General features: G+C 40.3%; 1 protein-coding gene across 1 annotated transcript in view; it reads left to right on the top strand.

Annotated features, from left to right (window-relative positions):
* LOC146775989 (uncharacterized) overlaps positions 1–26,524 on the top strand; it is a 649,670-nt gene that overhangs the window by 587,869 nt on the left and 35,277 nt on the right. The window contains exon 11 of the mRNA XM_085637079.1: positions 1,526–1,658. The gene's annotated coding sequence lies outside the window, so the exon portion shown is untranslated. The remainder of the gene's footprint in view (positions 1–1,525; positions 1,659–26,524) is intronic.

The raw sequence follows: 26,524 nt of genomic DNA, 5'->3' as shown, positions 1-26,524 counted from the left end.
TTATTCTAATATAGATATCAAGTTGTCCCACCTCATTGAATATTAATTCTCAGAAAAACCATGTGGGAAAGTTCTTTCAGTCTGAGGCAGAGAACAAGATTTGATTTTTCTATACGTTTTGGAGAGAAAAGTGGCAATATCTAAAAGACTGTCTATTAAATATTACAAGGACGGGGGTGTGGCTTGGAGCCCATGGAAGATGGCGGTGCCCGCGTAGTCCTGTGCGGGTCAAAGCTGGAGGTGAGCAATGTCGCAGCTCTTCCTGTAAGATTGTTGATTCCAGTTCAAGTGCGGAAGCCACATAGATGCCCAACATAGTTTTTCTTTGCTTTGCGGCTTTTTAATTAGCCGCGTAGCACTTCCGGCTGACGGCTCATCTCTTCTCAAGGTGCCGGCCGCAATTTTGTATTCTCGGCAGTTGCTCACAAGTATGCTTTCATTCTGAGGAAAAGAGGGCTATTACAGGAGTCGTAAATTGCTCTTTTTACCCAACTCCTGATGGAAATGAAGGTACCTTATCCTGTTTTACTCAAGCTCTGTGAATTTTTCTTCTCCTGCCTCTCACCTGCTTCTTCAATGGTTTTCCTCACATTTTGAACATTTTGATGTTCTTTTCCTCTTAATTACCATCTGTGTGGCTGACCTTTCATAGTTTCAGCCAGTGCAGTGCTGGGGTGTAAGTTTTTGCGCTGAGGTGCTGGCTTTGATTCCATTTGAGATTTTATTTTTTACCATTTCTTACCATTCCAGAACATCGCATCTTTTGACTCAGCTACCAACAAAATTAATTCTATTCAGAACCAGGTCTCCTCTCCAACAACAAGTTGAGAATCGGGAAAACACGAGTAGACAGAATAATCTTCGCCTTTATGGTTTGCCTGAGGTAGCGGAAGGACCTCACTCTGTCATCTTTCTAAAATCCTTCCTTCCCAAACTTTTGAATATGCCAGAGGATACTCATCTTTATATTCAACGTGCCCGCAGGGTAGGCCATCAGTCAGCAGCGGTCTCCTCCGCACGTAAACCAAGAGGAGTCATTATGTATTTTCTTGAGTATACTGACCCACTTCAAGTTCTATCAGCCGTTAAGTCACTGAAGTATATTTTTTGGTCAGGAAGTCCTCTATTTTTCTCCCAAGACTATGTTGAGTCTACTGCAGACAGGAGAAAAAACTTCCTTAACTTGAGACCTGATCTCCTTACACTTGGAGCTCGTTTTGGCTGATTTCACCCATGCCAGTTTAAAGTTAAATATAAAAACAAGACTATATGAAGATCCTGTTAAACCGAAGAGCTTCATCAATGACTGCAAGATAGAAAATATGGAAACTTCAGGATCATTTGTTTCTTAAATGATGTTTGCTTGTAATTCAGTTTTTTTAGATTTACTAGTTTAAAGTTAACACTTTTGCATAATATGTTTATTATACTTTGAATTACTCATGTTGAGCTCCCAAGAGTTTTCTTTTCCTTCAAATATTGCTATTTTTTAGTAGAGAATATTAAATATTTACTTTTCTTACAGGTATCTTATATGCGTTTGTGGTCCTCCTCGTCTTATGTAATATGTGATGTGCTCTCCCCATGGACTCTCGACTTACAATCTGTTCCATGTGGCCTCTTCTCCCCATCTCCCCTTGGAATTCTGCTCTTTATAGGTATGTTTGCTTGTCTCTCTTCCTGTCATTAATGTTCTTCTTTCTTTATGGAACCTTTCTTCACTTTCATTGTTTTTTGCTCTTAGTGCATTACTGTTTTTTCTCCTCCTCTCATTCTTTTCTGCTCTTTATTCTCTATCATTTATGCCTTACAGTTACTGGATACGTACATGTCATTTTACGGTCTATTTTTCTTACTTCATTTATTTGCTATGAAGGACAGAATCATTTATTACTTGACATTGATGTATGTTCTTAAAAATCATTTCTTGGAATGTCAGAGGTTTAAATTCTCGTACCTAACCCTTTTATCTCATCTATATGCTAAGATAGCCTTACTCCAAGAGTCACACCTTACAGAACAAGAGTCCCTTAAATTGAAAAGGGTCACTTAAATTGAAAAGGGTCCCTTGAATTAAAAAGGGGATGGGTGGGCAAAGTATTTTTTTCCCCGGGGGATGGTAAAATGAACAGGGTTATTACTTCATGCCACAAAATCATTGTGTTCTAAGCTGATCTCCCAAGAATCTGATAATGCAGGTAGATGGCTTTATACTAACCTATTAATTGGGAAGGTTCCAGTCTCTTTGTTAAATATCTATTCTCCTACTATTAATGACACCCATTTTTGGTTTGACCTGAATCAGGTTCTCGTAAAGTACCCGATAAGAACTTTATTCTGGTTGGTGATTGTAATCAGATAGTAGACCCCTTTAGCGACCGTAATTCTACGGTTACCTTTATACCAAATAAGGTTCACAAACGTTTTGTCCATACGGTTAAACAACGGAAATGAATAAATGCCTGCAGACTTTGCAAACCTACTTTGAGAGAATATACTTACTTTTCCCCTGTGCATCAGACCCAATCTCGAATTAACTACTTCTTTGTATCACACAATGTTTCACGATCTCTATGTTCTGCAGATATTGGGTCAATCCTAATATCTGATCGTTCCCCGATTTCCCTTCAAATTGATCTTCCCCTTTACTCTTGCACTCCTCGTTTGAGTTTTTTTTTCATTAATATTTTCACCTTAATCAGACAGATACCTTGCCTTTTCATGTTATTTGGGATGCTTAAAAAACAACAGCACATGACTTTATCATCACATATGTCTCTAAAAAATGGAAGGCCTCACATATTCATACCATTGACCTACGGGCACAGATAAAGAGACTGGAACATTCCTTTTATATTTTATAAGAATGTTTATCAGAACTTGTCCGCTCTAAATTCCAATTTAATAAGGAGTCTACAGGTAACGCCTCATTATTTTTGTTAAAATCTAGTGCAAAGTTTTATGGGGGTCAGAATAAGTCAGGGAAATTATTAGCAAAATACCTTATGGTGAAGATCAATAAGTTCAATATTGAATCAATTATTGATGCGTCTCAGACGCCAATATATAAAGACTGAAATTTTGTGTGAATTTTGTTCGATATTATGACTCTTTGTATACACCTGATAACATGATTTCTGATTCTAACATTTCTCAATATCTTACATCTATTCATAGATCTGTAGATAAGTCTATTGATCTTTCATTATTGGAAACTGATGTATTACAAACTGCATTACATACTGCACTGAACACACTAAAAAAGACAAGGCCCCTGGTCCTGATGCTTTTACTGTTGAATTCTATTCATATTTTGCTAAGTTAGTCCTCACTAAATTGCATGATCTCATAACCTCTTTCTCACTCTCCTGCGCTTCCTCCGGTTCCTTTTTGGATGCTTTAATTTGCCTCATCCCTAAGGAGGGTAAATATCCCCACTTTTGCAAGAATTACAGGCCTATTTCACTAGTTATTGTAAACTATAAAATATTCTCCAACGCATTAGCTTTGCGTCTTGATTCCTACCTTTCTAACTTGCTTGGTAAAGAGCAAACTGGTTTTGTTAAAGGATGCTAATCTCCGATAATACTAGTTTATTTTTTGATATTCTTTCTAACTCTTCTTTTAAATCTGAATCTATTGTGGCAATTTCGTTGGATGCAGAGAAAGCCTTCAATCGGGTTTATTGGCCCTTTCTATTTCATACTCTGTTGGTTTGGTTTCGGTCCAAAAATGATCTCCCTAATCTCTCTCTAGCAGACTGACCCAAGAGCAGCTATCTGTGCTAATGGCCTTCCTATTTGACTTTAGGTAGAGGTATTCATCAAGGCTGCTCTTTCCCCTTTTCTTTTTAATTTAGCACTAGAACCTTTTCTATCCAGGTTGCGACAGACTCAAGATGTTCGTGGATTTCCCTTTACTGGTTTGCAGCTTTTGCTGATTAAGTTTTAATGTTCCTTTCTCAACCTCTTTCATCACTGCTGCCTTTTTTTCAAGAAGTTGCATCTTACAACTGTAAGATGTCTCCGGTCTCCGGCTATAAATTGAGAAATGTGAAATATTACCCCTGGCTAAATTCACTTTTAAAGAGGATTTTGTTATATCCAATTTCATGTGGAACCCTCAGCACATTAAATATCTGGATTTGTGGTTTTCCCCTTCTCTTTCGCCTTCACTTTTTTTTAAAATTTGGAGAAATGTATACATTAATCAATCACCCTGACTAGTAGATGGCATCCTTTGAATCTTTCCTGGTGGGGTTGTTTGAACACCATTAAAATTATGTTAAGCCCTATTATATTGTTTACTGTGTCTAATCTCCCACTGTCCATGCCCCTTGAATACTTTTGGAAGATTAGTTCTATCCTCATTTCGTTCCTCTGGAATCATAAAAATACTCGCATGTCATTACTCAGATTGACTTGTCCAAAATCGGAGGGTTGGTAAAATTTCCAGACTTTCCTAAGTATCACAAGGCGTTTTTATTGCGTCAATCTTCTCGGTGGTTCTCCACTTCCTCATTGGTGTGCCCGTTATGGGTGGAAATGGAAAAGACTTTCCTTCTTCCCTTCTCTTTTTGAGAATATTTATCTTTCACTCGCAAGCCACAATCTCTCTCTACACCTATTGTTAAACATTCTTGTAAGTTACTAGACTCTATTTTTCACAATACTTCCACAGATATTGATACCTTTCTTAACTCCACCATTTAGCACAATAACATTATATTAGTTAACAATAAACCCATTTACTGCAAGTCCTGGAGAAACAAAGGCTTAATTTGGGTGCACCAACTTTTTGAGCACAATACTTTTTTATCTTTTTCTCAAATTTGCCATCAATTTAATTTTCTCTCTTCGTTCAAGAATAAATATGTAATATTACTTAAAGCCCTTTGCAGCACCTACGAACAATGTCAACTTTCTCTTTCCTCGACAAACTTCCCTACTAATCACTTGCCCATTTTGTTGCATACCTCTCCCAGAGCTGCTATAGTTTACTCCTATTTAATCTCTTCCGAGCCTACCAGATGCAAAACAAAGGTAGAATTAGCCTAGGAATCCGATTTTGAGGTTAACTTGTCAATCCCTCTCTGGACAAAAATTTGGTCTAAAATCAGGAAATCTTTTAGAGTCGCAAACACCACGGAGTCCCTTTTTAAAAATATATAATGGACTCTTACTGATCCCTGCATTATTGTGCAAAAGGAAACCAGCTACTGCTTTTACATGTTGGACATATTCTTTGGTACAGGGAGATTTAAAACATTTACTTTTTATCTGCCCCTCAGTGCTTTGTTTCTGGAAACAGATTTGGGTTCAGGTTAACTCCATTTTTCACACAATAATCCTCTTTCTCTCCCTAATGTTTTGTTAGGCAGTTTATATGAAGCTTGACGCTCACTCTCTTTTAACACACGTATTTTGGATTTATTATTGGCAGCTGCTTTCCAACAGATCACCAAGAACTGGAAAGATCTGTCCAAATTATCTTTTCAGGCATGGTGGTATACAGTCTGCTATAATCATAGATTGGAAACAAATAACTTTACCCCTTGTCTTTGGCCCTGAAACATCAAAGCCTGTGGTCTCCTGTTACACAGTTCTTGGATGATAGCACACAACGTTCCTTTTGTACGTGCACCCACCCAGCAAGAAGTTCCTCAACCCCCCTGACTTTCCTTTATTTTTGTATAATACAGTTAAGTATGATGCGTATGGATATAAATATATTGTATATTTATATGTAATACACTTGTTTTTTTCCTCTTGTATAACAAAACCTTTTTTTCTAAACCGTTTATAATTTTCTTCTCATAGACAAATAGTTTAGTTAAGTGCTATTCCTTGTATAATTATCTGTACTATATTGTTCCATATTCTGATACCTTATTTTGTTTTCAATAAATGTACTTTTAAAACTTAAAAAATATTACATGGACTTTTTGACGTATGACCTAAAGGTAATAGGTATAGGAAATGATTGTTGAGCAAATCCCGACAATTCCAAAAATATTTGCAATTGTTTTTTTATGATGATGCTTAAGAGGAAATGCAAATTATAGAGGGCTACAGTTAAATATTTCAGAATTATCTCAACCCACCATTTTCTGGCTAGGTTTGACAGAATGTAGGTAGAAGAAACTATGAAAGAAAACAATGCAATTTACAGCTGGATGCTAGTCTTACATGTAGATGTGAACAGGATTTGTACTCACCTTAACAATAGTACCCAGGTGAATGTGAGCACAAATTATGCCTGCTCCAGTATTTGCACTTCTCGTTCTCACCTGCACAAAACCACTGCATACAAGGGGTAATAATGCATGCAAAACAGTTGATAAAAATATGTTTGCTTACAATATTGTACATTTTGTACTTGCATAAATTGGCTGCAAAAACACTTGAGTACACAAAAAAATGTTTGCCCTGCTGTGCTTTTGCAGTCACAGTTTACACTAGTTTGTAAATGAGACTGAAACAGGATGATTGAAACTGAAACAAATAGTCTTCATTTTCATTTGAACATTAACACCCTTAGGGGGGATTGTAATTTGAGCCTGCCCCTGTTTTTCGCATCGCTTAATTACAAGCAGCTTTTAGCTGGTGGTTAATACCCAGGTTAAACAGTAATAAATATGTAATACTGCACAATACATTAGCAGTGCATGGCCTAGGCATTATTTATGACCCTGTAGATATCCAAAAATGGTACCCTTCAGAAGGGTTTAGGTATTGTTTCATCATCACAACTTCACTTTAACTGTGTTAAAATTGTTCATTGCCCCTATGGGACCTAAAACAAGAAATGCATTTTTTTATCCTCCACTGTTTCTTTGCTAGGACTTGTGCAAAATATGTTTTGCTAGAGGTTTACAAGGTTCAGTGCCGGTTTGCAACAGGACTCCCAATTTTTAAGAAATTCAAAACATTCATTTAATTGAAAATATGGATCTGAACCATAACAACAGTGCCACTATCTCTGGCTCTGTACCCTGTGTGCCCATGTCAAAACAAATTACCTTGCTGCATGTTCAGATTTCAGAATACACTTGTAATTAGAAAATCACTTCAATACTTGCTTGTAATTAGTTTTGCAAATGAGTCACAATGATCTGTCCTCATAAAGGCACAAAGGTGGCAGACGCATTTTACCGAATTAGTCGCAATAGAAATTGTGTGTAGTAACTTGAGCAAACTCGCTGTTTGCCGGAAGCTAAGAGATAAAAACACATTTCTGCCTTTTCTGAGCACACTGACTGTCTTCAGTTGTCTATGCACAATCTCTCACACAACTACTCTTTTGTGGTAAGCATGGCCCAGCATCAGTGTCTCATAGTTAAAGAAAAACTCTCAATGCACGGTCTTTATCATGGTTATTCCATCTTTCTATTCCTTTGTCTTCCAGCTTTGTTTGTTTTTCGTCTCTTGCTCTCTTTTGCAGAAAAATAAGGGCTGATAACCAAAAATAAGTGCTGGTGCCCTCCACTGGCAACCACTGGTTCAAATTAAGTACTGAGATTTATCCTGTAGATGATGTATGCAGTCACCAACTACAAGAGCATATGGTAGGAAGTGACAATATGATCAGTGGTCTCCTGTCCCTAACAGCTTTGTCTGTCTTGCTCTGCATCTGTTCCTTGTGCTTTCCCCATGCTTTTGGTACCATTCTTGTTCTACTTTACACAAGTTTAGCCATCTGATATTTCCTTTTTCTTGCACATTTTGATGGAAAGTATATGACTATTCCTTGCTCCAGATCCACACGTAACTTCCAGTCAACCCGAAGGACCCCATTTTTGCTTAGTATGAACAATCAGGAGCAGCAGCAATTATGCAGCAGCTGTACATAAACATTTTCAGTGTGCACAAAACTATGATTTTTGATGGAAAGCAGTGATTATAATGTTGGTAAATAAAACCAAAGCACAACCATGATAACCATGGTAGCACTTGATAAAGACAAGATCCCATGATTTGTATCTTTCAGCGAATAGTTGCATGTACTTTTAGGAACAGTTTGATAGTTTACTTAATGAATATGTTTTGTTCTCTGCCAATATTGTTATTTGCCTATAATACATAGAATTCTGCTATCCATGTATAAAATCCTGTCTCAAATTTCTTTATAACAAGCAACTTGTGACATACGAAATGACATCACAACTCAACTGTAATACCTACAGTTGAGTTCTGACATCACAATGCCTGCTGCCAGAGCTAGCAGCCAAGAGGAAGGGAGGGTCAGGTCACGAAGTATAACCCTTTCAGCGCTCATGACGGAACCACTCCGTCATGAGCACAGCTCAACCGTGGCTCATGACGGAGTGGCTACGTCATGAGCACAGCGCCACCGCGCTGCCCCCAAACCCACCCCAGCGCTGCGGCGGAATTCCCGCCGCAGCCAAGGGGTTAAAGTAGCGGTATAAAGAACCGTCATAAGCAGAATGGAGTTATTTTTGGCAACATATTTATTTCCTGCACTCCTTAGGTAATTATAGAAATGTTAGTATCTTTTTGCATATTTTTACAGATTCCAAGCTACTACAGCTTTTTTTAACTGACTTGTATTAAACTGATTCAAATTTCTTTTTGCAACAAATATCTAACAGCTTTTTCGATGTGTTTAATTTTGCACTAGGGATTCCATTTTTTTTCTTCATATCTGCAAACATGCTATACCTTTCATATGCAAGAGCTACACATTCAGGAACAAAATGATTTGTGTGAGAGGAGACGGTGTCACCATGTAATATATGGGATAATTTACACCTTGCTGGACACAAAAGGAATATTGGAGTCATATCAGAGTTCCATAACCTTAATAAGGAAGTCAGCATTTGGCCTAGTTCCTCTATCTGGTCATGGAACTTCTCTGTGACTTGCAATATCCTTAAATTACACTGCTGGGGGTGCTTTATACCATGTGTACTTTCCTCCTACTAGCATGCCATGTGTGGTACCTGCAGCCAGGCCTGTTTTTTCAGTCAACATCATACTGTAATCAATGCCTTGTAGCTGGATTTGAACATTACAAATGGTGGCTCCAAATTACCGCATGCTAAGTGCTGTTGGCTAAAAAACAAGGACTGGGTAAAGGTGTTAAACATGACATGCATCTACGGTAAGTAGGGAAGTAATATCGGAAAGCAGATAAAACAGTGGGGACCATGTATTATAAGGAATAATCCAGTCCCAGAATTCTCTGACTATATAAAGGCACTAGGCTTGTCAACTTGTGCCTCTTTATGGTCGTGCAACTCCGGATAATTAGCACTTTTAAAGGGAAGTTTCCAAACTGATTTCTATGCTAAAATGGGATTTATCAAGACGTTTTTAAATATCAAAAACGTGAATGTAAATTACATTTTCAGAAAGGACTTTTTAAAGCACTTGTTTTCCACCTGCAACTCCTGCAAATGAAAAGTGCCGGCAATGGATGTTATTAGTCTTGTCAAATAGTGTATTTCTCATCTACAATCTACAACCCTCATAAAGATAAAAAGCTGAAACAGGCAACTGGTCAAAAAGATGAACAGCAAGCACTAGCCCCAAAATCTTGTTCAAAAAGATGAAAATAGGTATTTTATGCAAGACACATTGCTTTCTCTCCAATCGCAAACAAGCTGTCGCCCACGGCCCCTTCAAATCAGCACCTTTTTCTCTCCCGTGTGGTGTGCCACAAGGTTCTTCCCTGAGTCCGACACTCTTTAACATATATGTGTCGCACCTGACCAGGGTCATCAGAGCCCATGGGATGGAACTTACCTCCTACGCTGACGACACACAACTGGTGCTCAATATCCATAATGATGGAGGAGCAATCGCTGCCAGCTTCCAAGAGGGAATGCTTGCAATTAGCACCTGGATGGCCAATAATTGCTTAAACTCTGACAAAACAGAAGTTTTGATTTTCGGAAAGCTCCACCCGGTTTGGTCTTCTACTTGGTGGTCAACCTCCTTTGGCCCACCACCACTCCCGGTAACCAAAGTGAGAAATCTAGGTGTCCTGTTTGATGACAAACTCACCTTTCTGCCCCACGCCAACTCAATCGTTTAATCAGCCTTTCACACTCCAAGAATGATACATTCCTACCGCTTGCTGCCAGGAAAACCCTAATAAGCACATTAGTTTTGTCAAAAATTGATTATTGCAATGGTCTCCTTCTTAATGCACAGACAAAGGTCACCAATAAACTTCAGATGGTGCAGAATGCCGCAGCCAGGTTGATAACAAACAACCCTAAATACAAGTCAATTGCTTCACAGGTCCGGAAACTCCACTGGTTGCCAATCACCAGCCGTATAAAATTCAAAGCTCTGCATCACCTTCAAGGCCATCCACAAAAATGGACCCCACTTTCTAACCAAGGCATTCTGTATCTACACCCCCAATAGAACCTTGCACTCTTTAACGGCCACCCTCTTGAAGGTCCCCCGGACAAAGAAGGTTTCCTGGGGCGACAGAAGATTTGTTGTTGCCACTGCCAAATTATGGAACACCCTTCCCGCTCACATCAAATCAGTTCAAAATCTGTTCTCCTTCAGGAAACTCTTGAAGACATGGCTTTTTGACCAATAAATGTCCATCACTGATCTCATCCTCAAGACACTCCACAGCGCCGAGACACCGACGGGTATTTGCGCGCTCTATAAATTGCATAAACATAAACATTTTAGAGTCAGGGAGGTTAGCAGCACGCCATCCCTGAATATAAAATCTACACTGAGGAAACAGGTCATTTTCTTTAAATGTGGTATAAAACACTGTACCACTAGTCACTCTTTTTAAAATTATTTTATTATTTAATCAATTTATGGATTTATTCATTTATTTGGTTTCATTTTATGATAATGTGTTTAACAGAATAGCGATGTCCTAGTTTGGTAATAAAAAACAAAACCTTAAAAAGTTGTTCCAATGAGTTTTTTAACAGCACTCTACATTTCAAGAAATGGAGCATAAAAAATAAATAACTGCGCTGCAATCGGTAGCTTTTAGGGATCTGCAGGCTGCCTTCAATTTCAAAATGTCTGTATTCCACAGAAATATGGGTTTCTTGGCAGCATTTCCAAACAAAAGTGAGTGCGTGAAGCCATTCTTAACTGGGAGCAACAGTGAGGGACAGGAAGCTGATGCCATCATTTCATGGCTGTCAGTTTCTCAGATAGAAAGGTATATCTTGGGAGAATGCGGTGTGGCAGGGCCTCTTTCACGAGTATGAACACACTTCCATCACGAGCTACTTAAGCTGTTCAATTCGCATTCAAATAATATGACAGCCACAGTCACTGCTGTAGGAAGGGTATATTACTGGAAGACAGTTGTTGTTCATATTAAGGATAAAGCCGTCTGTCACTACACATGCCAAATAAAAGAAATACACAGTCCAACTCTTTCATTAGATGAACCAGTGGCGATGCATTGGTGCTCCTGAAACGTTTTGCAGATTTGTCAGATGCAAAATACACTCGGATGTCTTTCTGACCTTAATTTTCGGGAAGAAAAAATAGGTTTTCTAATTTCTGCCAGCCTCACATCATGGACTATTTCCCTGCAAAGAGCATCCAATTTACACTGATCGAAATCCCTTACCTTTAATAGCTTTTTATGTGTTAACCTTGTCATAGGAGGCACAAGGGAGCCATAAAACATACCCGCCCTAATTTATTAGAAATTGATTATTTTAAAAGACTCCTTCATGACACCATGGAAGAATTAACATAAAGCATATTTAAACTGCCTCCATTTCGCCATAATTAGATTATTTGCAAGCCTGTTTGTGTCACAGACAAATATATGTTAGAAAGGTTCTTTTTCGTGTAAAGATAATTGATTAATCGCATTCCCTTTATAAGAGGAATTTATGGCTTTCGATTTCCTACAAGCATTGTGCGGAGAATCAGGGCATAAAGCTCTGTAAACCATTTAACTGTAAACATTTAGGAAGAACCAAGTAGACAAACATGTAGGTAGCTACAAGACGTCTGTTTTCGAAGCACAGTTAACAAATGAATTTCAAATTAACAACTTGGAAGTTTTATTTATTGTGTTACATCAACAAGATATGCCACGTTTTGCTGCCCTAATCTCCTTCAACAAATCACAATAAACATTAACAGAGTGTATGCATAACATTCATAACCCCTCACAATACATGAAGCCTCGGTGATGCAACCTTTCATTCTAGTGCATCACAACTCCTTTTCTTGACCACCCACACTATGAAAGCATAAAAACTGTCAAAACACTAAACCATCGGATAGCACATCACACCACATTAAACACCAGGGGCCGTATTATTGCCACCAGGGCACTTTGGTATTACAGAAAGGGCTGCAGATGCTTGTGCAGCCCCTTTTGTAATACAGATAGCGTTGGTACTTATAAAGCGCTAGCTCTTTCTTCAGTGGGTATTTCCTCATTTGCATGGGAGTGTGTCCCATGCAAAAGGGGAACCCCCTTGCCTCTGCGCCATATTACAGACAGGGGCTCAAAGGCAAAGAAGCTCTCAGGAGGCGCAGACAGTGCGCCCCCTAATGGCAGCCCTCTGGAGGGGGAAATGGGGTCTCATGGACCCCTCAGATATGTCCTTGAAGGCGAGTGCAGTCACTCACTGCACCCGCCTGCAAGGGGATCTCTATTCCCCTTGTGAAAACATGGATCGGATTCAAAGCAGTCGCTCTGTTTTATTCACATGAATGCACTGCTCTGGGGGTAGTGCAAGTTCGCGGCTGCGCTGGGGGCAGCGCATTCATCATAATACCGAGCATTTCCCTTCATTGTGCCAGGCGTACCTATTAAAAGGAGAAAAAGGGGTAAAAAACAGATGAAATCGACATGTTACATAGAGATACCAAAGGGGATGATGGACGGAGCGCTTGAGCAAATCAAACACTCACTCCCAGTCAACTGATCTGGGTTTAATCCATCATCATTCTTTAGCTCACTCCACCACCCAGTTCAGACATGGCCATATGCAAATCAATCTGACCCTGTGCCTCATGGGAACAGTCCAGCCCTAACTGCCAAGCCATGTCCTTCCCTGGACCGGAAACAAGCATCCTGGGACCGGTTTCGTAACCCTCATCAGCCAGGCTATCTTGAATCCAGTGGCAAAGCGAGCAAGGGACCCAATTCTGGGCATACCCTGCCAACTTATGGCGAACAAAGCGATACCAAAGGGGATGATGGACGGAGCGCTTGAGCAAATCAAACACTCACCCCCAGTCAACTGATCTGGGTTTAATCCATCATCATTCTTTAGCTCACTCCACCACCCCAGTTCAGACATGGCCATATGCAAATCAGTCTGACCCTGTGCCTCATGGGAACAGTCCAGCCCGAACTGCCAAACCATGTCCTTCCCTGGACCGGAGACAAGCATCCTGGGACCAGTTTCGGGTTCATAACCCTCATCAGCCAGGCTATCTTGAATCCAGTGGCAAAGTGAGCAAGGGACCCACGTCTGGGCATACCCTGCCAACTTATGGCGAACAAAGCGATACCAAAGGGGATGATGGACGGAGCGCTTGAGCAAATCAAACACTCACCCCCAGTCAACTGATCTGGGTTTAATCCATCATCATTCTTTAGCTCACTCCATCACCCCAGTTCAGACATGGCCATATGCAAATCAGTCTGACCCTGTGCCTCATGGGAACAGTCCAGCCCGAACTGCCAAACCATGTCCTTCCCTGGACCGGAAACAAGCATCCTGGGACCGGTTTCGGGTTCATAACCCTCATCAGCCAGGCTATCTTGAATCCTGGCTGAAGAGGGGTGAAACCCCTCTACCGGTCCTAGGATGCTTGTTTCCAGTCCAGGGAGGACCTAGCTCGGCAGTTCGGGCTGGACTGTTCCCATGAGGCACAGGGTCAAGACTGATTTGCATATGACTGGGTTCAAACTGGAAAGGCATGGTGAGCAAAAAAACGATGGATTTCGGCCCAGATCTCTGTACTGGGGTGAATGTATGACATTGTTCTGCATTCTGTCCATCAACTGTTGTTTTTGCATTTTTAACCCCGAGTGGGAAGGGTTTGCCCAGACGTGGATCCCGTGCTCTCCATGCCACTGGAATCAAGCTATCCTGGCTGAAGAGGGGTGAAACCCCGAAACGGTCCTAGGATGCTTGTTTCCAGTCCAGGGAGGACCTGGCTTGGCTGTTCAGGCTGGACTGTTCCCATGAGGCACAGGGTCAAGACTGATTTGCATATGGCTGGGTTCAAACTGGAAAGGCATGGTGAGCAAAAAAACGATGGATTTAGGCCCAGATCTCTGTACTGGGGTGAATGTATGACATTGTTCTGCATTCTGTCCATCAACTGTTGTTTTTGCCTTAGTTACATAGCGGCACAATTCTGTAGAATAGCCTGAGTTGACCAAGAAATTTTACAATACGTGGGTAATTTTCAGCATTGGTGACATACAAGGTACTATTGTGTTGACAAACCTAAAAGAATTAAAACAAACCACAGCATAGAACGTGACCATGTACAGGGTGAGTAAGAAATAAAGAATCACCCTTGAGCATGCTAACATGTGTTATATCTGTTGACATAAGTTATTTGAAAACATGGAGAAACCTAAAATCGAAATGTAAAATCATCAGCCATCTGAAAGTCGTAAAGACAAAAATGTGTGTGATGAAACAGCACTACAGAAAAATACGACAGGGATCAAACATAAAACATACAAAAATAATACAAAAAAACATACAAGACAAAAACACAATAGCCTGAGGTCTGGCATATGTGCACATATGCAGAGAAACGTTAAATAATATTGCACGTATTTCTCTTTCACTGAATGCTGGACACAAGGTAGAATATAGTGGAATCAAAACTGATATGTACAGAGTAAAATGGCAGCATGTCAAAGTCATGTACATGTAATTCGATACAATCTTGAAGAGAGCACGAAGAAGAAAAATAGTATTAGCTTGCTCAGGATGGTTGTCCAAAAATTCCAAGTAAGACGTCTGTGGAAGGAGATCCATAGGTGGAAAGAGGAGTAAGAAGAGACCATAAGTCAAAAAAGCATGCTGTGGGAGAGGAGCCAGAGAACGCAAACAGGAAAGGGAACGGTTTGAAATAGTAAGAAAGTCTTAAAGCCGGTAGGTAGAAGAGATCTCTAGGAAAGATGGAGAAAGAGAGGACAAGAGAGTGAAAGTGGAGATTCTAGGAAAAATGCGCAATATAAGGCATTAACGTGTAAGCACGGTAATCTTCGTGTAAATTAAAGGTGTGGCTGTCCTATTGGCATAAGTCTGAGACCGGGAAGTCTCTGGGCACATGTCAAAGTGGAGTCATAGGAGCAAGGAGCACAAAGTGAAACAAGACGTCAAACCAAGTATGTTTTTAGAGATGGGGGGGTAGGCGGTCCCTATCCCTTACTCGCCGTATAATGAGCAAAAGATTCTCTTCTTTTATTCTTGCCCTTGACAGGGGGAAAAACCCCTGACCCCCTAATATGTGCCAGGTTCAACAAGATTGTCAGGGCAAGATTAGTTTCATGAGTCTTTACTGGAACAAATTCCAATTGCGCACTGGTTTTTTTTTGTAATTTGTTTATGATAGTACTGTCACTCTATCCGTAAGAGTGAGTGAAGAGACAGTCAAACCAAGTATGCTCCAATTCCCCAAAAATTAAAGTTACATAAATGCCATATTGGCATTAGGATAGAGTATAATGAAGGGGTAAAAATAGCAGGTGTGCGGGTCATAAGACACAAAAAGAACACAGGATAAATGCAAGGGCAAGAAAAGTTTGAACGACAAAACTAGTGGCACAAATGCTGGATGGTCGTATAAAGTGAACAGGTGCGGAGACTTGCAAAGACAGAGTCAAATCAAAACCTAAGGGTGTGGGCACTCTACGCGACATAAGATAGGGAGTCACCGAGATGGTGCTAAAGGAAAGATCACAGTAGAGGACAATGTTAGGACAAAGTCGCTAAGCAGTAAAGACTGAACAAGGCTCACCGATGAGGGTCCTAGAATAAATCCTGTATCACGGAGGCGGGAAAGAAATGGCAATCTCTGCAGTCTGACACGAGTGTGTGCAGCAGCTGCATTGATGTATCTTCAGGGGGGTGACGTCCAAGTGACGTTTGCGTCAGATGGGCCGCAGACGGACGGGAAAGCGTTCGTAACCATGGACACACCGAAATAACAAGGAATGAGGAAATACTATCATGGCTCCAACGCTCGGGAGGAGTGCAGAAGGGTTTGAGAGGTTACATGAGATGAAAAGAAAAATAGAAGTCATAAAAAAGGTGGGGGTAGTGGCTTAATCTAAAAAGTTAATAGATTACGGGCGGATAGTGTAACGGAGGGTCAAGACGCCTAATCTAAACAACGAGGTACAATGTCAAAGGGCGAGTAAAGAGAGACTAAGTGGTAGCTGGTAACGCATGACAAGTAACAAAATTAAAACGAACGTTGGTCCAAGGGGTAAGCAGAAGCAAATGCTGGTAGGGAAGGAAAGCAAATAGACCGGGGGTCACCATAAGAACATAAAGGACAGAATCCAAGGTGGGCTAAAAATGGAAAATAGACATGTTGACTGAGTACGTTATTCAGTGTAGATGTCAACAATTACAGTGGTTACCGGATGGAAAAATCTCCTCCTCGGGTTTTCTGCTCGAGTGAGTGAGTCATAAGCTGTAGAAGTCACCACAAAACAGAGGTTACAAGATGGAAATGTTCCTCAAAGGGTTTTCTACCATGTCATTTATACACCCAGTAATGCATTTCCGCATCTTGATTGAGTCCTGTGTTCACCGTGTTCATTCGTATGATGAGTTCGCTCTCCTTCTGTCTCATCGGAAGTTCACTATTGCCACCTCTTGAGTGTGGCTTAATATGCCTTAAGACAAAACATTTGAAAGTCTTATTGTGTGGATGGTACTCCTGGAAAGGGTCTGTGAGAGGAGGTCCTGTTTCAGGTTTGTGGATGTTGCGGTAGTGCTCCAGGATTCTTGTTTTGAATGGTCTAATAGTGCTACCAATGTACACTTTGTTACACGGACATGTGATGATATAGATGACATAGTTGGTATTACAATTCATCCAGACCGTCATTTTAGTGGAGAATGTGCCTAGTATGTTAAAGGCCGTCTGTTAATGATTCCCAGTTTGCATGCGTTGAAATTGTGACATGTCTAAAAACCCTGGGGTTTTGATAGAAAGTTTGTTCTTGTTTTATTTCTTTTTTCAATATATTCCAATCTACAGAGGAGTTGTTTGAGATTTTTTGCTCTTCTGAAGCCCATTCATCGCTGCCTGCTACTACACACGGTGCTGGTACATATCTGATCTCATCTTACATGATGTTTATTTTGCACTTTTGGGAACCTGCTCTTTAGTCCCTCTTTAATCCCTGAACCACCTACCCCTCATGGGCCTCCCGTCTCCCCTCATGCTTTACCCTTCCTCCCCTTTTTCCCTTTTCCTTTCCCTGGATTTTCTTAATTTTTATTTATAATCAGCCTTGAAAAATCCTTGGCCAGCAGGCCTTGTGGCGAAACACGTGTCGGCTGAGTCTTGTCCCTAGTCCGCATCCATACTAGAAAGGATGAATAAAAGCTAGGAACCAGATTACCTTTGGTCTTGTTATATATCTTATCAACGATATTTCTGGGATTATAGTGGACTCTAAAGGAACCAAACCCTTTAATTTCATAAACATTTGTCCTTTTTCTGGTGGCCTCTGGGTGAAAACTACCGATTAGGGTGTGCCGAGTACAACAATTGCGTCTTGTCAATTTGTGCGTGAACCCTGGTGGCACCCACCTCTTTCTCATGAACCCAAGTACCTTTTAAAAGGTGCGTCCAGCGCGATGAAGGAAAATACCCTGCATGTATAATACGGCCTGAGGGTTTATCATCAATCAGACACCACATTATAACACCTTACGTCAAATAACAGTACACCTTTCCACACCCAACCACAACCAGGTCAAAGCTCTGCCCACTGAAAGTAGTTGGGACTTCATCAGAGAACTCTAAGTCATCAAACTTCTTACAAGGACAGACAACATTCCACAGCTCCATACAATCCCATCCTCCTTACCTCTCCAAAACTCAATGTGCCATGTCAGGACTGGACAAGATTGGATAACCAAGGGTATGTCAGGCATCCTGTTGAGCTCCGAGCCGGGCAAGGTAACAGTGGGATGCTAATTCTTTGCAGGAACATGCGATTTACAGAGAAGAGGTTTAATATAAACAAGATAGTACCTGGAGGCTGGGAAGGAAGCAGGAGAAAAGCTGAGGTCTGAAGCAGGTTGGAACAGGCAGTAATTAGGGAAGTCAAAGTCTGCATGGGAAACTATGATGGCAACACAAGTGTAGACAAGAAGAAGGTACAAGCAGAAAAATGATAATGTGTCTATATTTATTGATAGATTCATATTTTTCTTTTAGAAGACCTCTTAAAATCGGAACTCTTCTGAGTTGTGGTTTTCTGGTCTGTATTGTCTGCTTTGCTTCCTATAGTGCGGGGATACATCTTTGGGGGGGGGGGGGGTGTCGTGCTTTATATATTAAAAAAAAAAAGTTTGTCTGTTCCTCAGAAATTATCTCTCTGTGAGCTAAAAAATATCTAACAAGACGATAATGAGCAGATTAAACTCAAAGATTTCAGAGAGACACCTGCAGCTGTTATGAAAAAATAGAATTGGGTGGATCTATGTGCCATAGGCACAAGGCCTTAGAAGTACACTAGCATCTTTGGTACCAATGACAATCAAGACTGTAATACAAACACAACGAAGAACAATAGGGAACAGAACAAGGAACACCAGCACAGAAATTGGGCTTCAGGAAAAGCAAGACTGGAATGAAGGACAAGAAAAGATTTAGAATACACTGAACTATGACTACTGTTAACTAACTAGGAAAAATCTGGGCCTTAACAAGACAGGCCAGAAATATACACAAAAACATGAACACTGTTCACAAATCCAGAAGTATTCATATAATAGGAGAGCTCAGGAAGAGTGCAGGCAAGACTAGGAACAACTGTTACTACAGAAACAGAGAGGCAGGATAATAAGAGACAGACAAATAGACTACTGAGTAACCAAAAACAGAAAAAATGAGTTCTGGAAAACAAGGGAAACAGAAACGAAGTGCTAGCCTGTATATACAGCAGCTGTAATGCAACAGAGCACCAGGAGACTCAGGGGACAAGTAAGTTGTGAGCCACTACTGTCTGGCCTCGTAAAGCAGGGGAAGAGCATAGGTGCAGAGAGAGTCAGGTGCAAGAATAATTCAGTGGTACAAAGAATCAGGGCACCACTAAAAAAAGAAAGGCTGAAGTGGGACTAGGGAAAGGAAAGAACAGGAAAACCAAGATATATTCGAAGACAAGAGAAAGAGAGAAAATTCCAGAATATATGTAAAAAAGTGTCAGAAAAGCTATAGGATCCAGGAGTCAAGCCATGGAATTCGTGCAACAGATGGACTGCACAAGCCCCTTGTGAGCACCACCTAGTGGCCTGGTGGTAGGACCTACTAGCCATGGCATCACCTTCGACTGCACAACTCCTAACCCATCCAGCGCCACTCTGTATGTCATCACACATACCAATCCTTGCCATTGACCACCAATACACATAACGTAAAAATTACAAGTCTGGACCATAAATCCTCTGATCCTGATTTGATTCCAGCCACACTTGTAAGTCAACACTAATCACCAGTACATACAAGACACCACATAACACACAAGACCCTGCCAGAGAAAATATCTGGGCCATAATGGTGTTGAATATACTGCTCTCATAAACTTTTTCAATCTGAGAGATGAGGACTCATAACAAGAGAGACAAGAAAGAACCAGGGAGGCAGTCAATTCTAAAAAGACTGGAGAGAAGAACCAAAGAGTAGGGAGTCATGGGGCACTGGGTACCCGAGAACCAATTGGCTGTGGCTGAACTTCTGAGTCAAAGTTTTTTTTATTTTTTTATATTTTTATTGAGAGTTCATACAAATTACAAATATACAGAATTGACAAGTAAAGTGCATTTTGCGAAATACTCAGAATATTCAAGTTACTTTGCCAATAAACAATGTAGAGAGAAAAAATACAGCATTACATATCAGGAATAAATACCATATAAAGTGCAGAGTGCTAAACATTAAAAGGTAAACATATATCATCAATCTTTCAGAATGCAGAAAATAGATACCGTATAAAGTGCAGAGTGCTAAACATTTAGGTATAAACATGACCTAACAATCTTTCCCATCGCCTTGTTGCACAGAAGAGACATGATAGCCATTAAAGAAAATTACAAATCACAGTTGGATAAAGTGCAGAGTGCAAAGTGCTAAATATTAGGCATGGACATAATCCAACGTTCTTTCAATAACCCTATTGCAACCAAGAAAGAAGGGGGCAGGCACATAGTATAAGTTAAAGGATATATAAAGTGCCTGAGAACGTAAGGTAGGGTAAGAGTAGGTTGGGGAGAAGACCTTGCGGAATGGTCTTAGCTATTCGAATTGCCACTTCATCTTCTCTTTAATGATAATATAAATTCAAAAAACAGTTTTCCTGATCTCTAACCTATAACCCTAGTAAACTCCAGCGTTTCTCGTACTTTTTTATTGAGCCTGATCTTATTGCATATTTTTTTTTCCAGTTCTTTGATTTTACTTAGTTTCGCTCTCCATGCTTGAAAAGAGGGTACCACATCGGATCGCCAGCATTGTAGAATTAAAGATCTTGCTACTAATGCTGCGATGTATAGGCATTCCTCTTGTGAAGTAATATCGAAGGAGCAACCCAGAACTGCAATTGATGCGTCAATGGAAATGGAAGGGTCTAAGGTAGATCTAAGATCAAGTTCAATTCCTTCCCACAAACCACTGATTTTCAGACAATCCCAGATAATATGTGACCAGGAACCACCACCTTCGTTTGTGCAGCGGAAACACCTGTCCTCTATTTGTGGGTATATCTTATGAAGAAGGAGTCCTATAGATCAGCCATTTTGAGTAGAATTGCATACGCTTAAAATTTGCGCCTCTATGTGTTGATGCATTAAGTTTGTTAATTCTGTTCCAGGTTGATTTTGAGACCTGCATCCCTTCCCTTTTCCACCATCTATCATGGATGTTTTCATATAGCAAGAGAGGCTTGTTTTCGTCAAAGATTTTCACCCAGGCACTGATCCTCCGTTGGGTCAGGGAGTCAAAGGCTTCACTGATATTTGCTCTAGCGGTTACATTTCTTATATCGAATATCAGGAGTTTTTTTCTAATAAATGACCATTTTAGTATTGTTTTAGAGTGCGAGAGCCCAATTTCAATCTCTGGCCATGACTTCCAAGAATTACCTATAATAAAATCCCAAATTTGTACGTACCCATTTTCTTCCCATTTTTTTAGAATACTAAAAAGCATCTTTCCCTGTAAAAAAATGGGACAGCCTAGTTGAGCTATTAAATCTTGGAATACTAAAAAATTTTAAAAACTTAAATTTTTGCTTAAGTACCCATTGGAGAGTCTTGTATCGTACTTTCTTAGGGTACTTAGTTATTCTTGTGGGGTCAACAATATTATGTTCCTTTACGATCTTTTTCATAAAGAAGTTGTCTGCCTCCCGAGTGTCCAAAAAGAAAAATCTAAAACTATAATGTGCAAAAGTCGCATGATAATAATTCCTAATATTTGGAAGGGACAGCCCTCCTTCTGCAACAGGGTAACTTAAAGTGCTAAGTGCCAGTCTTGGTATCTTGTTTGACCATAAAAAGGAAGAGAACATGCTATCTAGCTCTTTAAAAAAAGCTGCTTGTAATGGACATGGAGTGGCGCTAAAAATAAAATTAAATAGTGGAAGGATAGACATACGAATTAGTTTCACCCGACCTAATATTAATAGTGGGAGCTCGTTCCCTCGTGCTAACAGGCATTTCACTTTTTTCAGCAATGGGGTATAGTTTAAATGGAATAGATCTTCTACTTTCTCCGTCACAAAGATCCCTAAATATATCTTTGGACTAGTGTTGTTTACAGGCCTGATTTCTGGCAATAGAGAATCGATTGAGCAGTTGCACAATATGATCTCTGTTTTGGACTTATTTATTTTATAACCACGTATTGCTTGGAAATCTGAGAAAATCCTCTTGATTTCCTCCTGGGTGTCTGTTTTCAGGACAATATCTTCGGCATAGAGTTTTATATTTGTCATCCCTTGAACAGGGACCGTGTACGCCTTTTTCTGTCCAATTGCTATTGCTAGTGGCTCTATAAATAGTGCAAATAAAATTGGAGAGAGAGGACACCCTTGTCTAGTGCCTCTGTTTATTTGACATGTGCCTATATTTACAGAATTGATTAAAATTTGCGCCTTCGAATTTGTGTAGAGCAGTCTTATTAGATGTACAAACTCCTCTGGGAAGCCAAATTTTCCCAAAATTAAAAACAGACAGTCCCATGAGACTAGGTTGAACGCTTTTTCGGCGTCTAAAAACCAGACCTGGGCCTCCGTTTTATTTACGTTAAAAAATCGAATGCTTCTAATAAAAAAATTGTATTGGTATGGAGCTGTCTCCCAGCTACAAAGCCGCCCTGATCCATCCCAATAAGTGAACCTACCATTATATTTAGTCTATTAGTGAGGCTTATGGACCTATAGGAATTCACATTCTCACTATCTTTGTCCTTCTTTAAAATGCTGGCCACTACTGCTGCGTGAAAAGATAATGGAGGGTCACCCCTTTGTAGTAGATGGTTTACAAGATTTAAGAATTCAATGTTAAGAGTTGAGGCGAATCTTTTAAAAAATACTGCGGGAAAGCCGTCTTCCCCAGTTGCTTTACAGTTGAACAGAGAGCTTATGACTAAGTCGAGTTCTTTATTCGTGAAATCAGCTAGCAATTCCTCTCGAAAGTTCCCGTTTAAAATAGGAATTGGCAAATCAGCAAAAAAACATGAATAGATTCGAAGGGTGCATGGTAGTCTGATTGATAAATTCCCTTATAGTGCTTAAGGAAGACCTTGCCTATGTCCAACGTACTGGTTGAACGTGTTTTAGTTGATTCATTCCAGATATTCTTCATCCTTTTACGTACCTGTTTCTCTTTTGCCTGCCAGGCTAAAAGTTTCCCTGTGTATTCGCTATCTTCATAGACTGTCTGAAGGTAAGTTATGCTTGCCATATCACCTAAACCGTAGTCGAATTCTCTCTTTTGTGTTTTTGCTTCTACTAATTCCTGTTTACTTTGTGGATCCCTATTCCTGATGTATTCCTGATTCGCGTGGGCAAGTCTTGTTTCGATCTTCGATCTTTCCTCTTTTTTAGCCCTTTGTTGCGGGATCTCCTTCAAGGTGATTATGCCTCTTAGTGTGGCTTTAAATGCGTCCCAAATTGCGTTGATTGGGGCGAAATCTTTATTTATATAAAAGAAGGCACTAATCTCGTTATCTATTGCTGTGCACCATAGTTCATTTAAATTAAATTTATTAAAATGCCATCTTCTTGATGCACTTTCATCCGAACTCCCTACAACGACTTCCGTTTTGATTAAGGCATGGTCTGAAAAAGCATTTAAAATATGATCATATTTACTAACTACAAGATTATGTGAGATCAGAAAAAAATCTTTTCTCAATGCTGAATCGTATTTTGCTGAGTAACAATAGTACCCACGTTTAACTGGATTATTAAGGCGCCAATTGTCTACAATATCTAGATCGCATTTACAACAGACAGGGCAATAGAGACTTGAAGTTTATTTAGCTTTTGTTCTATCTTTGTCGAGTGAACTGAGGGGTCCTTTAAAAAATTAAAATCACCTCCCCAAATGATCTGTGCGGGAATGCCCGATAGAGCTTGCTTTAGTTGTAGAATAGGGAGTGGATCATCTATCACTGGTGCATAAATTGTGGCCAATATGAGGTCTAACTGATTTAGTTTTCAATGAACGAACGTCCATCTTCCACCCGGATCTGAGGGTGATACATTAACATGAAATTGAACATGCTTACCTAAAAAAATGCCCACTCGTCTCTGCGCAATGACCGAAACAGATGAACACTAGAAGCCCACCCAGTTCTTAAAGATTTTACTAGCATCTGATAAGCTTCGGAAATGCGTCTCTTGAAATAATAATAACATCGAGATAGTACCCTCTGAGCCAGCTCTCTACTGCGTAGGCTTTGCGCCTGTTGTTTAGACCATTAACATTAAAAGACAGAATTGTTAGTTTATTCCTATTCATCATTCGACAATGACTGAGATGAGTCAAAGTTTTGTGAGAAATGTGGAGACACCAAGTCGGTCAGACAAAGAGATAGAAAACACTAGTGAAAGAGAAACAGCACGTGGAAATATCAAACAAAAGGACAATGTGATAATTGATTAAAGCCCATTAAACATATTTCAAATAATAGATGTCAGCTGTTAAAAACAGGGTTTTCCAGCTACGGAGAGTGAAACTTGAGTTATCACTTATGCGCTTCTATTGAAACTCCATGTTATTGAAAGCAGAAAAAATAAATCTTCCACAGTTTTACACTGTGAACACATTTATCTTTACCCCCTCCAAAATCCTCTTCCCCTGCTGAGGTAAGCAGTGCAGGAGTATATTTTATACTCTGTCTCAGATCAACTACTCATCAGCAGACAAGTAATATGAGAGCCATACAAAATATGGCCTCACTTCCCACATCCCCCCCAAAGGACCTGACAACCTGCCACCCACCCTACCACCCTGAAGTAAACCCTTCCCAGCTCCACCTAATTAAACAAAAATGCCCTGGCATCACCTTATCTCCTCCACCAACTTCGGCGAAAAAGTCCTATATCCTGTCAAGTAAAAAAATACTGGCCATCCTGTCACCTTCCCCCAGCACCCTCAAGAGAACCTCCCCATCCCTTCTTTCCCAAAGCTGCACTCTCTGTCTAAGTGAAAGACCCATTAATGCACAGGGGCTCTGTGAGAGTAGGTCATCAGATTGGCCCGCAGTTGACAGAAAAGATGGCAGTTGGTGGAAAAGTGGTAGATCGCCGTTCGTCAGCGTACAAGAACACAGGCTTCGGTGTGCAAAGTTTATCTACTCTTACATCACAGCAGTTTAAAAACCAGAGTTTTGTCTGGGACAGCAAGCATGATTCCTATGAGGAGCACTAGGTACTCTTTGTCCATGTAGGCATCCATATGTTGTGGAATCACTCAATCTGTGGGAATTCTCTCATATAGGGAACAGTCAGTGGTCTATGTGTCTAATGCATCAACTGCCCATCATAAATGCTACAACTATGTTAGACCTGCTGCCTTAGTGTAGACTTCTCCTAAACTTGCCTTTCCTCCTCCATTTTGCTGAACCTATTTATGTTGGCCTTAGGTCTCTGGGTACGTTACCACTGCTAACCTGTGCTAAAGTGCTTACACCCTCTCCCTAAAACATTCTATATTGAATTTATACCCAATTGGCATATTTAGTTCACCTGTTAGTCCCTATTAAAGTGGTACTATATGTACCCAGGGCCAGTGAATTAAATGCTAACAACCTGCAGCTCTGATTGTGCCACTGACTTAAATAGCCTTTTAAACATTCTCAGGTCTGCCACTGCAGCCTGTGTGTGAGCACTGCTATATCAACCTGGCAAAATAAACCTTTTGCCAGACCCAAACCTTCCATTTTAATACATAAAAGTCACCCCAAAGGTAGACCCCGGACAGCTCCAAGGGCAGGGTGCAGTGTATTTAAAAATGTGGACATGTACTTTTAAGTTTTATATGTCCTGGTAGTGAAAAATCCTTAAATTCATTTTTCACTACTGCAAGGATTGACTCTTCCATAGGATAACATTGGAGTTGCCTTGTTACATTTTATATGTGCAATTTCCAAATGGGAAGAGATCACCAGTTCATGGTTGGTGTCTTTGGAATAGGGGTGAAAAGCCCTATTTAGTGGCCAAATCGGATTTTTAATCATAGTTTTAAAAATGCCACTTTTAGAAAGTTGGCGTTTTTCTTCCCAAAGCCCTTTTGTGTCTATAGCCTGTCCTGGCCTGGGTCGTATGACTGGGTGTAACTGGCAGGTACACTTTGTGAATTCCTCCTAGACATTCACACAATAGAGATATTAGATGTGCCTGAGTGGGCCATCTTGTGGCAGGATGGGCTCTGAGCATAGACCCACTAACACTTGAATACATTTCATTAACACTTCAGTCAGCTTAGAGCCAGGGCAGGGGAGGCAGGAAATTCCATGCACTTCAAAGTCACTGTCTAGGATCTTCCAGCACCTTCCAGAACCTTGGCACCAGGGTAAAAAAGAAGTACCTCAGACACTTCTGGACCTGTTGATAATCTACCAGGAAGAAGGAATGCTGTGCTGCTACAAGGACTGCCACTCTGCTGGACTGCTGTTCTAAAGGAACTGTTGCCCTGCTGTGTTTACCTTCTGCCATCTTGCCTTAGAAAAGATGAAAGTGATCTGCAACTTCATCTTGAAACCCAGGACCCCAGAGTGATCCAATAGGCTAGTCTGCTGGTCTC

This window comes from Triturus cristatus, chromosome 12 (genome assembly GCF_964204655.1).
Source record: "Triturus cristatus chromosome 12, aTriCri1.1, whole genome shotgun sequence".
Taxonomy (NCBI): Eukaryota; Metazoa; Chordata; class Amphibia; order Caudata; family Salamandridae; genus Triturus; species Triturus cristatus.
Note: the sequence above shows the minus strand (reverse complement) of the source record. Positions and strands in the feature narration are given on the sequence as shown.